This window comes from Bacillus rossius, chromosome 15, assembly GCF_032445375.1.
Source record: "Bacillus rossius redtenbacheri isolate Brsri chromosome 15, Brsri_v3, whole genome shotgun sequence".
Lineage (NCBI taxonomy): Eukaryota > Metazoa > Arthropoda > Insecta > Phasmatodea > Bacillidae > Bacillus > Bacillus rossius.
Genome location: NC_086342.1, coordinates 16,911,738 through 16,924,446, shown reverse-complemented (window position 1 = coordinate 16,924,446; position 12,709 = coordinate 16,911,738).

Sequence of the window (12,709 nt, the reverse complement as noted above, 5' to 3'; positions counted from 1 at the left end):
TTGACTTTCCAATAAAGTAGGTAAACTCTAGGCAGGGTCTTACACATCACATTATTTTTTTCTTTTCATTTTTATAAATTCAACAGTTTACCTAGTTTGCATGTGTTGTTCTGTTAGAAATATTTTCCACAGATATTCCCCTCAGTGTTATATAATATGTGTAAAAAAGTCGCGCAATTGTTTGTAACTAATTGCTACCACTTGCGCGCCTTTTTACGCCCATTATGTAACACTTTACAAATATCTGTGAAAAACTAAACCCCGGCTTTAGAACCTGATTTTCGAAAACGAATTTTATTGAATTACTGCGAATCTTGATAAAATTCACTAAACAAATAATGTTTAAAAGTTTCCTTACACTTCAGAAGTTATACTTCTATGGCATTACTAAAATATTAACATGAAACATTTTAAAACACATACTGTAATGTAACACTGAGCAGGCCATCATGTTTGTTTATTTGTTTTTGCTTAAACTACCAAAACCAGCCTGTAAATACTTCCTTTGAACAGACTTTAACCTTACTGAGCTGATTCAACATTATTATTACATAATATTATAATGTTATTTTATTTAAAAAATTGCATTGAAGAGGTTTGAACCACGTCGAAAATTACGCCTTATGCTTAATAAGAATGCGATCTACCGCTGATATACGAATCAGACTATTCATAATTTACAAAAAGAATATTACTATCGTCATTGTAATGTCAGTTTTCTTATGTATTTTAAAACTTGTCATTACTTTTTTTACTACGACTATTTTAGTTTACCAAATATATTTATTACATGGTAGTTTCACTATAATAAAGTTTAATTTAGTACACCAGTACGTTTGGTATGTCCCTTAATGTTTACGACAATGACTATATACGTTCATTGGCACTTTTTAGCGCCTCTTTTGGCGGTTTATTCCCACGTTGTCATTGATAATACCTCTAATCTGCTTCTGCCTTTTTATTTATTGTAGGCATGATATTAATTCACGCTCTCCAGCTGAATAAAACGAAAGAACAAAGAAACACTCCAATCGAACATAAATTACACTTATAAATTCTATCTCACGAGTCTGTAAATCCTTTTGACATTTCAAATCACAGTTGTCACGTGCCAAAAATAAATTACACTTATATGAAGCTAACCTCTTAAGACTATACTTTTTTTTTTTTACATTTTCAATCCCACTGTTCACACAAAAATGATCGAAACTTATAAAGATAATTGCAAAAATCTATAATTCTTTTCCACACGTATAAATACATTGTATATACTTTAAATTAAATAAATATTGTGGCGTAATTGTTAGTCGTTACGAAAACTGGGGAGTAGACAAACACAAGAATCGTTACGAGAATTCAGAAGAATCACTGCTGCGTCATTTCTACCTCTCCCCTTGCGTCTCCCCTTCCAACATTTACAATACGCTAAGTACCTATCCCCCCTCTCCTTTTGCCATCTTCCCATTCGACCGCTAGCGCATGCGTTGGAGTGGCGTCGCCGCTGACGCACTCTCCTCAGTAGTATGTGAATGACGGTCCGGAAACTGGCGCCAGCGCGTGGTGTCGGTGTCCAGCCACCATCTTGGATTGTGACGTCACGGAGGCCATCTTGGATGAGCGTAACGGGACACAGCGTAACGGGACATAGCGTAACGGGACAAGTAGATCACGGCGGCCATCTTGGATGACCGTGACCTTGACCTTTGACCTTGATATTTAACTGGTCCTTGACCCCGGCAGTCATATTGGATCCGCCATATTAGATCAGACATCTTGGATACCGTCGACTTTGTTTCTGTTGTTTGTTCCTAGATAGCGCCAGCGTCGCTCTTGATTTTTTTTTCTGTTCAACTGGAGGCCGCCATCTTGGAAACCGTCGACTTTGTTTCTGTTGTTTGTTCCTAGATATCGCCAGCGGCGCTCTTGATTTTTTTTCTGTTCCACTGGAGGCCGCCATCTTGAATACCATCGACTGTTTCTGTTGTTTGATCCTAGATAGCGCCAGCGGCGCTTTTGATTTTTTTTTTCTGTTCCACTGGAGGCCGCCATCTTAAATACCGTCGACTTTGTTTCTGTTGTTTGTTCCTAGATAGCGCCAGGTCGCTCTGTCTCATCACATAAGGTCGATGTTTCATTACCTACCAGAGCTATTATGGTCCTTATCGACATATTAAATTTAATTTTTTATGCAAAATACATTGGAAGCACTGTGATTCGAACCAGCACAGCTCTGATCTCTAGGTTGGAAAACATACGCCTTTGACCGCTCGGCTATCGAGACATTAACCAGACTGAGAATTAAATAAGGTATATAAAAAAATAACATGAATATTCGGACTTGAATTTTTTTTTAATTTTAAGTAATAATAGCACTTCCTGTTTGAGACAGAACCACCATCTTGTATTATAACGTCACTGTTGCAATTATCGTTACGCCCGCAATCATTAAAATCCTCAATTTTTATGTTAGAAAATCGGGAAAATTTTTAAAAATCATTAAAAAATTAAATAATCGAATTAAATAATAAAATATTATAAACCACTGTTGCAGTTGTCGTTACGGTCGTCATCTTGAATTATATATATGATGCATGTTTCGTTTCGTCCATCCATCTCGGTTGAGTACGATGTCATCGTTACACTTTATGTTACGATCGTCATATTGGATCCTATTAATATTGCAATTACCATTATGGTCGCCATATTGAAATTTAGAAGCCATCTTGGAAATCCGTAATTTTTATGTTAGAAAATCGGGAAACTTTTTAAAAATCAGTTAAAAGGTCAAGGTCAAAGGTAAGGTCACGGTCATCCAAGATGGCCGCCATTATCTACTTGTCCCATTACGATATGTCCCGTTACGCTGTGTCCCGTTATCTGTGTCCCGTTACGCTCATCCAAGATGGCCGCCGTGACGTCACAATCCAAGATGGTGGCTCGACACCGACACCACGCGCTGGCGCCAGTTTCCGGACCGTCATTCACATACTACTCTCCTCCTATACCGGTAAACCCCCCCCCCCCCCACCACGTACCTAACTATTCCCCTCATGCGATTGGAATTTTCGTAACGGTCGAAAATTGTAGACACCTCAGCAAAGAAGTTTTACTTAAAAAAAATTGGTTGTCTGTAAATTCGGTTTACGGACAATAGTTTAAAGTGACAACGTCATAACAAAACATTGATGAAATGATTGCATACTTTTATGAATAAAAATGAATCATTTTTATTTTAATAATAAAATAATAAATACTTGAAAATTATACTAGTAATCAGATTTTTTAAATTCAAGAATAATTAACCTTTATTGCCGAAATTGTTGTAATAAGCAATGAAAACCACATTAACTTTTCACTTCATTTTATAAACAGTTGACGAAACAGTTCACGTGTAGGTGACTTGTAATTAATTTTAAAAACTGGCGTTTAGCTATAAAGTTTAAATATAATTATGAACAAGTTTTCATATAAATATTCTGTAATCAAATATCTATCATCAATTATATGAATCACCATAATTTTTTAGTCAATTGTAACATAACCTAGTAATACTGCACTCGCCGACAGCGTAACGGAACACAGCGTAACGGGACAATGTGCGTAACGGGACACTTTTTCGTGCGTGCAGCCGGCGTTCATCGATTTATTAGACGTTGTCACGTCAAAACCGACGAAGATCTCCTGTGCTGGTTTCTAGTGAATATTTGGTTCCACTTGCAAAGCACGGAGATGTCCAGCCAGTTCTTCGTCGAGGTCCTACATCGTGCTGAAGAGACCCGCAGGAGATACGTGCAGAGCGCATGCAGCGGTGGGACGGCTGTTGAAAGGCCTGTCCAAAATATATCTGTACCTCGAAGGTATAAGACACTGTGTCATAAAAAACCATAGCAGTTTAAATAATTACCTATAATAAGTGTCTCACTTACATACTCAGCTATTTTCCACCCAAATTATGTGAATTTTTGACACATCGCAAAAATCTTAGTCTTATATGCCAATATAAAGAACGTCAAACGAGGGTCAAGTTTATGGCTGGAAATTCTTTTTTCTTTTCAAAAGTGGACATAGTGTCTTGTGCCTCCGAGGTACAGATATATACTTAAATGATTTCTGTAATCTTTTGTGCCTTGAGTCTGCCGTCTAAACGTGGCTGTGGAGAATGTAAACTAAACTGGACACACGCCACCAACCGCCGTTTTTCTGGCGTGCCTTTACGTCCAAGTCGAACTCGCGCATTACGCGGGCCTAAAGGGGCACGAAAACAAGCGGTCATTTTCCCTCGTGAATGGGCCTTCCTCCGGCACTAATTCCGTCACGCCACGTATGCCAACTGCGATGCGGTGGAGGAGAATGGAAGGGGTTGATGGGAAGGGGGGAGGTGACGACGTATGGTACGTGCCGGAATGTTTAAGAGTCTCTGTGTCACGTAAATTGTCTAGAATTTTGAGTGTGCCTCAAAAGTGGCAACCAAGTGGTACCCATTACACAAATTGTAATTTTGCGAGGTCGCTGGGAGCCAACAAAAAAAAAAAAAGTTCTTCACAAAGCACTGTTGACAGAACAACAGATGCAGAAACGATACACAGACAGTTTGTGCCACTTTTTAGAACTGTCAAATTCGAGACAAGACAAGACAGACTATATCCCTTGCGGTTGCCGGCTTTAGTCAGAGCAGAGACCGAGGCTATTGGGAAGCGTACATCAGTTTGCGCTCTGCACTCACCGCAGCGAAGAAGCGTAATCGTCGCCTAGGGGAAACAGCGAGGAAGGAAAGGCCATAGATGAAAGAGGCTAATTGGAGCGACAGCGCAAGTAGCACGCCGAAATCAGCAACCTCTATGGAGCGAGAGACGTTCCGAAGAGGGAATCCCAATCAGGGGGTGGCCATATCTACATAATTACATGGCGAGTGTGTGAAACCTTTCTTTATTCAGCTAATTGTTATACCATATTGTTTATACGCCCAAAAACATTTGATGAAGTGTATTATATCGTCGCTTAGCAAACAATACCACCTGACCGACATTTTTTAACGAAATTGACTTTTTGGTTTCAGCGCATTCTAACGGACGTTTCACAATCCACCGATGCAATTTTTTACGGCAAATATTCTAGAGACATCAGTTCAATCGCACAAAAACGGAATCCAAATAATACACGAAACAGACTTAACTGCAGTAGTCTCCATGCTGAGGTAATATGAGAAGTATTTCTTTTTTGTTAGCAATGCTTGTTAGCAAAATAAGTATTCAAAAGGTTGTTTTAAATTAAAAATAGCATTACATTAAGTTCTGTACTCAAAATTTAATGGGACGGTAATGTTAGCTAAGCGAACATGCACTGTGGAAACAGTTTTAAATCACTTTCTTTTATGAAAGTGGCTGTGTTTACAACTACGGAGAGAGCCTAATTCATACCTACTAACCATCATCAGACGTGTTCAAGCACCATTCCCGCAATGTTTTTTTTTTGGGGGGGGGGGACAATATGGCGATGGCGAGGTTAAAAAGCGACTTCAACTGCGTCAGAGCATGCCGTCTCCTGACAATTTCTTACTCCATGATCCCACCATTCATCGAGATGAACTCAGATTCCCGAACAGTACAATATATCCGAAATTTTACGATCGCTCGTGCGCTCATAGTTAAATAAAGCGCCCTGTGTCTATGAAGATCTTACCTGGGCCCAACGTGACATAGATATAATCTAGATTTTAAGATAGGGGAGTTAGTTATGGCTACAATTGCTGTCATGGCTGACTAATACCCGAACAGAGCTCACGATGCATGCGGCCCTCTCCCTGCATGGCTGATCCCAGAATGACTAGGCGTGTAGGCTTCGGCCTGAGACGCACCTAGGTCCCTCCCTAACCCGGACCCTCTTACATAAACACGTAGTTTTAGTTATGTTAAGTGAAAAAATTGGTTGTCTGTAAAGTCGGTTTACGGAAGATAGTTTAACGTGACAACGTCATAACAAAACATTGTTGAAATGATTGCATACTTTTATGAATAAAATTGAATCATTCTTATTGAATTATCACTATTTTGTATGGATGCAAAGAACGAGTGAAATGAAATCTACAATTGAATTGATAAATTTACTTTTATTTGCACTCATTAATTCAAATATGTTTATTACTTTAACGAAGAGATTATTTTAACTATAACTTTTATACATGTTTGCTATTTAACTTCTTCCAATCTGTGTTATTCTGTTAAGGATAGGACGATGATAAGAAAAATAGGAAACAAATGGGAGTGATTCAAGTTTAATGTGCCTTGAAAAAGTCAAATCGATGGTTGTTCCAATCGGGTGGAAGAGAGATAGATGCGGCGCAAGCGTACAATGAGCGTAACGGGACACAGCGTAACGGGACAATGTGCGTAACAGGACAGTTTTTCGTGCGTGCAGTCGGCGTACATCGATTTATTAGACGTTGTCACGTCAAAAACTTCACTCTTTTGCTAAATTTCATACATTTTCACCACTTCCAGATTATTTCAAATGCCACTGATCTAACCTAAGCAACCTTATATTTTAGTTACGATAACCTAGTGCGCAAATCTAACCCCCCGAGAAAAAGAAAATGACGGACGAATGCAACGTACCAAACCTAACTTTATCTTTAACGACAGAAGAAAAAAAAAAACCGTGGGTGCGTGACCGCCACGCGCGTTAGAAGTGAAACTTCACAGACTGGTTGTAGTTCTACGTCCGCTCGCGAACGGCGCTGCAGGCGGCGCTTTTGCTGCCATCTGTGTTTTCGGCGGGATACTTGATAGCTGGAACTTGATACATAAATTCGCGATTCGAGAGGGCTTTGATGTTGATGCTAGTAAAGTACAATCACAGATTATGTATAAGTTATGTTTTATTGAAAAAAAAATTATAAACCATAAAATTCAGTTTATATCAGAATTGAGAGACTTCAGAATAATCTGTGTGATGTGCTATTGACGTATCCGCAGACACAATAAAATGTGCACAGACGAATATCATGACAGATTTCGCATGTCAACACAAATTGCCAATCTCTATGCGATAATTGGCAGCATCCCTTTCTTACTCTCTTTGATCATTTTAAATTCAACTCACGAAATATATTTTTTTTCATCCAGTGATTCTTATCATCCATATCCCGACCTTAAAATATTGATGGTTTCATTTAAATGTTAGTATTATCTGAAATTACATATGATAGCCTACCATCTTGTTTTTTGGTCATGCTTTTGTGATTTTTATTAATGTAGCCTGTATGTTTCGAATGTAACATTTCTATAATAAGTACATTTGAGTTAAATGTACTCAAATTAATAGTTTTTTTATTTTATTTTTGCTGTGTATAATTGATCAAAATACCATTTATCCGTTAGACTTTATTGGTTTATATCAGTACAGGTATAAATATTATAGATATTAAAGTTGGGTTCAGCTGAACTGTCCATAAGGTTGTGGGTATTACAAAAAGTGTGCAATATTTTATTTATGAAACAATTATTGGGTCCTTATCAAGTAAAACATTATACGAATTGTTACAACCTTTTAAAACTAAAGTTTTCCCCGAGTTTAACCAACTCACCCAAAGAAAACCTTCTCGAATGAGCCAGGGACGTTAATATGTTAATATTCTCTCCAATAAAATAATAAATTAGACGATTAGGTCTCATTAGTAAATATCAAGTTATGAGCATTTAATGTAAAACTAAGCTGGATAATCAGTAAAAATCAACTGAAAAGGTTTCAACTTTATGTTCACGAGACACTGACGACACTAAAAAAAATTACATAATGGAAAATTATTTTAGTCATGGTTGCAACAAATTTTAATAAATGAATTTGCATGTATTTTTTTCTACTTATTTTAATGAGCTTTGCACTTAAAACTTTCAGTACACTGGTTTGCAGGTCTGAATTCCAAAATACAAATTTCCCTAAAAATCCACTTTACTACATGTGTTTCGGTTTATGATGACCCTACTCCGTCATCTGTGTTTGAATTTTCAAAGACGCTACCATGTGGCAAATAGCCCAAAATGTTTTAGCAATCATGACCATACAGACTTTCGGCCCAGAGTCGTTTGTGGGGAGACGAGGTGCACACATTTTGAAACATTTTCCCAAAAAGTCGTGCATGGCTCTTTAAACAAACCCCCCCCCCCCCCCCCCTTTTCCAACATTTTTTTTTGTCTCTCCCTCAGTCGATACACTGGAAGATAAACGCGATGTCCTCTAATGGCTCTTCGTCCAGCACGAAAGTGTATCCGCAAAAGCGACTTCGAGCACGGGGGCAATTTCTTCGGCGTCGTGCGTTTTACCAAAAAAATAAAATGAAAACCTTCAAATAAACCACAAAATTAAACTACGCGATCGCAAACCATTGTGCCCCACATGTACCCCGACTCCTACAACTGTCGGAACACGCCGGCTGCCTCAAAGGCCGCTTCGTCGCGACTTTCGCGGCGACATTACGAGCGGCGAAGGGAAATAAATTACGCACGAGGGTTTGGTTTGGGTTGTGGGGGGGGGGGGGGGGAGAGAATTCTCCCCCATAACTCGTAAATGGGCTTTCCACCCCACACACTACCCTCCCCCCCCCCCTCGCCCATCCACCTTGACCATCCGACATATGGAACGCGTACAATCACACACATTTACGCCGCCATTTAATATAAAAATACGGAGCGCAAGAATCGTGTGTGTGTCTAGCGAGCGCCGCGTCTCCGCCTGTGTGTTGTGGCCTGTCACCGCAAAACAGATTGCGCGGGAGAGAAGAAGAAGTGGGTGAAAGATGGGGGGAGGGAAGTCACAAGTATGAGAGAGAGAGAGGGGAAAAAAATGACCAGAACATGAATAGCCGGACGGGTTTAATAAGAAGTCCGAAATTGCCCTGTCTGGTCCCCGCGAGACCGGACATTTCCGTTAATAAGGGCGAGGGATTGCTGGAATTAGCCAATAAATGCACTCGGGTCATCTGGGAAGAGGTTAAAGTACGTTGGGATAGGGAAGAAAAAAAGAGTGGTTGTGCGGATTGGGGGGGGGGGGGGAAGGGAACAACTTCACTTCTACCAAACCCGGCTCTTACTTTTTTGGACGTCGTTCATTGTCCGGTGGGTAATTCTCGGCGTCACAAAGACACCTGCGGCACACAAAAAAATACACCTTGCGCCAAAGATTGGTTTTTATGGAAGGAGAGGTGGAGGGGAATAGAACAGCTTGTTTCCTCCCCTACACCCCCTTCATGACGGGGAACCTGGGGAGGGGAGAACGGACATTGTCAACGAGAATAATGGCGGCGGCGGCGGCGGTGCGATAGAATCAAGGCCTTGCTACAATAGGGACGGTCCTAGGACGTGATGCCACGCGCCGCTCGGCGATTCTGAAAGCCGATTGGTCGTGACGTCAACTCCCGACGACGCTAGCGTCGCGAACCGGGGCCCCCGCTCACGAATCCAGGGCCGCCAGACGACAGTTCGGCAGTCGGCCGGCAGGGCACGAGAGGTCGGTCCTTTTTCTACGACGTCACCCGCGTTTTTGACGTGACAACGTCTAATAAATCGATGAACGCCGGCTGCACGCACGAAAAAGTGTCCCGTTACGCACATTGTCTCTACACTGAAAGAAATTTTTGTATATTTTACAAGGAAAGTCCTTGGAAACCCTGTTGCCAAGGGTATTACTTGTAAAACTACAAGGCAGAGCTTTGTACCATGTGCGATTTTGCAAGACTCTGCCTTGTAGTTTTGCAAGAAAATATCCTTGGCAACAGGGTTTCCAAAGAATTTCCCTTGTAAAAGTACAAATTTTTTTTTAGAGTGTAGTCATAGTTAATTTACGTAGGCGTGCGTTTGTGTTTTGAAATTTTGTTTTTTTCTTAATTTTATTTCTTGGAAAAAAAAATTTCCATGACAAACAGTTCAATCTGAATGGCCTAGTGAAACGGGGCAACGGCTTCTCTTGCATATGGCTATCGCAGGCATGCCTTATCGCAATATGTATAATGAAGCAATCTACGTTACCTTACCTTTTTTCTTCTGCACCGTGGAGGTCTCCCCACCGTCCGCTGCTTCGATGTCGTCTCTCGGTGTTCCGTTCCGACGGGTCGGCGCGCTGCGACGTCTTAGGCCAGTTCTCGCAGACGCCGTAGCGTCGTAACACTGGCGACGATCGACGCCTCCCGACGTCCGTCCTCCGCCGCGGCAACGAAGCCTCTTCAAGGAGGTGCCTCCCGTTTCAGGTCATGATTTTATATTTATATTAATCACTGATCGACTTTTAGACTTTCCCAATTTTTTTCAACTTTCACGAAATGGAAAAAATATATACACAGCGCATACTTTTTGCATCATTAGCTGCCAAAGTTACACAATTTTTTTTTAACGTTTTTGGGGTTTATTGCAGAACTGAAATTTTTTTTAGGTTTGGCTGTAATTCTACAGGCTACTTCAGAAAATAATAATTAATTTTACCCAGAATTTCCCAAATTCTCAAATTTGTTACGATTTTGACGAGTAACGAGTAACACGAAATGAGTTTTTAATGGAACCATTTCGTGAAAGTTAAACAATTGAAAAAAAAAGTCCACAAGTTCATCTGTAATTACTGTAAATGTAAAATCTTGACCTCAAATGGGAGGCACCTCCTTAAACTCTTTGAAAGATTTGTGCAATGGGAGTGCATGACTTGATGTAAGTTTTTGGACATACGACATACGACATACGCCATGGCCATTACGCCATTTTTTTTTTAGCAATGGCGTATGTCCAAAAACTTACATCAAGTCACCTCCTTAAACCCCGCCGAGGTCACCTCATCTGCCCTCACTTGCCTCGAGGCTACACTTGCCTAGCACACGCGATCACCAGGGACATGCGTCTCTCGCGGAAACACTGCAGCGCCGTCCGTATGCCTTGATCACTAGGCACGTCTGTTTACAACGCCGGTCGCAGCCATCCAGCGCGGGAGCAAACTCGTCCATGAATGGCCCGGTCGAATAAGGCAGTTGTTCCTCCAGCAGACGGCCGCCAATCAACAAGGAAGAAAATCCGCCTTGCAGTCTAAATGGGAGTTTGAAATTTTTTTTTTTTTTTTTTCGTGAAAAATATGTAGGTACATTCGCCTAACGATCAGTCTTGTGATTGCTGTTGCTGTGTGGAATGCATCGTTTCATCGTTGACTAGGGAAGAAACATTGGTTCCGCTTGTAGTTACGCTTTAAGTCGGAACAAAAAAAAGTCAGCTCGGTAACGAGCATATTCACGTGTACTCTTGTAGTTCACGTTGCAAAAAAAAATAAACTTACAATACCAAACGCGGACACGAAATTTTTCGTAGAATTCAGAGCGTCATAAATATACAGATAAATAAAGATTCGCTTTCCAAATAATACATCCTTACTTTCAGGGCCCGCCACCAGAATTCGCAGCCTGAATCGTAAACGTTGCTTTCAACCATCACGCGCAGATAGCAACACGAAAAAAAAAAACTGTTAACTATTAGAAACGGTAAGAAAAATACCTCATTGAGCTGATCCAACATTATTATATAATAAAGTTTTAAAAAAATGTTCCAGTGATGAGGTTTTAACCACGTCCTTTTAGGTCAATAACCGCGTGCTATATCACTGTGCTACTGAGCCTAATAGGAATTAAGAAAGAGAATATAAATTTTTATTGTAATATCAATTTTCTAAATATCTTGGTTTTTAATATGACTATTTTAGTTTACCAAATATATTACAGAGTAGTTTCACTGTCATAAAGTTACATTTGGCACACATAAACGTTTGGAATGTCCCATAACATTTACGAAAGTGACTATATACGGGTCTATGTTGCTACACGTGGGTCCGCCATCTTGGTTACACATCTCCGTTCATCGACTTCCGTTCCATTTTCACGAAATAGATCCTACTTAATGCCGTATGCCGAGAGCTAAGATGTTTACACATCAAAGGAGGGGGAAAAAATAGCAAAGCAACCAAAGAGTATAAACAGATATCTGCCATTACAATCAGCTGATGGACTGATTGTTTGTACTGGCGAGACGATGTTCCCACACACAGCTTGAGTGCCCACAGTCCGATTTGATGGGAAGCCGTCAGTTCCGACGAATCAGTCCATCGTCCTTGAACACACGTGGCAGTTCCGACTGATAAGTCCGAGCTGTCAGTTCGGACTGCTCCAGGTTCAGCGTGAGAAAAAAAAAATAGTTGAAAACCTTTATACGTCCTATGGTCTGAAGCACTTCCCAAGTCTTTGAAGTTGAAGCTGAACAAAAATTTAGTTGTAAATAATCGAGAAAGTATTTAAGACGGAACTCTGAGTGTCTAGGTTGATGTTTAAAAATTCAACAAAGTTCCACAACCCCCGCGAATTTTGTCGCAGTGGCAAAATATTTACATTTATTTTCCAAATATATTTTTGGCAAATTACTATCCCCAAATATTTGTCAGCACTTCAGTGGGATGGATGGGAACCGAAAATTATCCAAAATTTTATTTCGTTAAAGCATAAGATGTATTTAATTTGTATAGTTGTAGAACTGGTTGCTTAGAATAGTTTATTCCTTTGAAGTACTTGGCGTTTAATATTGAATTAATTTCTGAAAATAACTTCAACTGTAATAATACTGTTAAAGTAATCACGATAGTAGTTTTTAATAGCCGAAGCTGACACGTGCTGCAGACTGAGTAGTGAGAAGCAAGTCAA